Below are 2,498 nucleotides of genomic sequence, written 5' to 3'. Positions count from 1 at the left end.
TTCCTACAATGTCTGGAACGCTACAAAACACCAGAAATAGTTGGTGTCTTTCGGTTGGCTGTGGGAGCACGAATGTGATTTCAGCATTTTGGTACATCGCCTACTTGTGTGTAATCAGACGGACATTTAGACAAACAGTTCAATGTATATAGAATGTCTACCGTGTTGCATGATGGGAAAATAGTCAGACAGCGATATAATATAATAAAACAAAGTGCATCGCTTTTCCACCGCTTCGTCCACAACTGTATTAGTAAACGTTATTAGACCCTGGTCGATATGATGTGGTACTGTCAGTAGTAGAAGTGGTAACCGTTAGACAAACACCTTTGTCCTGGAATGAGTCCCCCTCTACCAACGTGTACAACTCATACTTACCTGGCAAGGGAGACACCGTGATCAAGAAGGCGGTTCACCCAGGGCGAGGCTCAGCCATTGCACTCCGGCTGTGCTGACCCCTGCGAATTTCCCAAATGTGGAAATCTCGATTGCATAATTTCTGGTAGTGGGGGACTGCGTTCGCGCTCTCCCCTGATTTCTTTGTGAAAAGTAAACACATTTAATATTATTTTCGTTGTCTGATGGTCAAGTTGGAGTGTTTCTGCAGTCACTAGCTGCAGCGATCCGAAAAGAGCAGGGACCAACAGATCTGGGTTCTTTGGGGACCTTTAAAACCTCATGGTGACAGGGGGCAGTATTCGGAAATTCAGATGAATAACGTGCCCAAATTAAACTGCCTGCTACTCGGGCCCAGAAGGTACATATGCATACCATTAGTAGATTTTGATAGAAAACACTGAAGTTTCTAAAACTGTTTGAATGATGTCTGTGAGTGTAACAGAACTCATATGGCAGGCAAAAACCTGAGAAAAAAATCCAACCAGGAAGTGGTATGTAGTTTTTCAAGTGATTCCCTATCCAGTATACAGTGTCTGTGGGGTCATTTTGCACTTGCTAAGGCTTCCACTAGATGTCAACAGTCTTTAGAACGTTGTTTCATGCTTTTACTGTGACTGGGGAGAGAATAAGAGGTCCTAGAGTCAGATGACTGAGAGAATGACATGAGTTCAGTGGCGCGAGCTCCCGTGAGAGTTATCTGTGTTCCTTTTCTTTTTTGAAGACAAAGGAATCGTCCGGTTGGAACTTTACTGAAGATTTATGATAAAAACATCCTAAAGATTGATGCTATACATCGTTTGACATGTTTCTACGAACGTAAATATTACTTTTTTAGACTTTTCGTCGTGACATTTTGCGCGCGCTTCCTGCATTTGGAATAGTGGACTAAACGCGTGAACGAAAAGGAGGTTTTTGGACATAAATGATGGACTTTATCGAACAAAACAAACATTTATTGTGGAACTAGGATTCCTGGGAGTGCATTCTGATGAAGATCATCAAAGGTAACTGAAGATTTATAATGCTATTTCTAGTTTAGTTGACTCCAAAATGGCGGGTATCTGTATTGCTTGTTGTTTTTGCCTGAGCGCTGTACTCAGATTATTTCAAAGTGTGCTTTCGCTGTAAAGTTTTTTTTAAATCTGACACAGCGGTTGCATTAAGGAGAAGTGTATCTATAATTCATTGAATAACAGTTTAATATTTTATCAACGTTTATGATGAGTATTTCTGTAAATTGATGTGCTCATTCACCGGAAGTTTTGGGAGACAAAACATTTCTGAACATTACACGCTAATGAAAATGGGGTTTTTGGATATAAATATGAACTTTATTGAGCAAAACATACACGTATTGTGTAACATGAAGTCCTATGAGTGCCATCTGATGAAGATCATCAAAGGTTAGTGATTCATTTTAGCTGTATTTCTGGTTTTTGTGACGCCACTCCATGCTTGGAAAATGGCTGTGTGGTTTTTCTTGTCTCAGCACTGTCCTAACATAATCTAATGTTATGCTTTCGCCGTAAAGCCTTTTTGAAATCGGACAATGTGGTTGGATTAACGAGAAATGTATCTTTAAAATGGGATATAAAGTTGTATTTTTGAGAAATTTGAATTATGAGAGTTTTGTGGTTTTGAATTTGCCGCCCTGCTATTTCACTGGCTGTTGAATAGTGTGTCCCGCGGGTGGGACGCTAGCGTCTCACATTTTCCAGAGAGGTTAACAGAATGTGACTGGCAGAACGGGTGTTGTATGTGGAGGATGAGGGCTGCAGTAGGTATCTCAGATAGGGAGGTGTGAGGCCTAAAAGGGTTTTATAAATAAGCATCAAACAATGTGAACTAAGGCCTTACAGATACATTTTGTCTTCTGATAGCGGGGTGAACAGGCAGTGGCTCGAGTGGTTGTTGTCCTTGATGATCTTTTTGGCCTTCCAGTTTGCCCCCCTGTGACATCGGGGGCTGTAGGTGTCCTGGAGGGCGGGTAGTTTGCTCCCCGGCATTGGGTAGACAACACCACCCTCTGAAGAGCCATGCTGTTGCGGGCACTGCAGTTGCCATACCAGGCGGTGATACAGCCCGACATGATGCTTTCG

At 42.1% G+C, this 2,498-nt stretch overlaps 1 non-coding gene across 1 annotated transcript; it reads left to right on the top strand.

Annotated features, from left to right (window-relative positions):
* Positions 1-370: 370 nt before the first annotated feature.
* On the top strand, positions 371-534 carry LOC115190882 (U1 spliceosomal RNA). The gene has a single exon (XR_003877464.1). It is a non-coding gene; the product is annotated as a U1 spliceosomal RNA (small nuclear RNA).
* The last annotated feature ends 1,964 nt before the right edge of the window (positions 535-2,498 follow it).

This window comes from Salmo trutta, unplaced genomic scaffold, assembly GCF_901001165.1.
Source record: "Salmo trutta unplaced genomic scaffold, fSalTru1.1, whole genome shotgun sequence".
Lineage (NCBI taxonomy): Eukaryota > Metazoa > Chordata > Actinopteri > Salmoniformes > Salmonidae > Salmo > Salmo trutta.
Note: the sequence above shows the minus strand (reverse complement) of the source record. Positions and strands in the feature narration are given on the sequence as shown.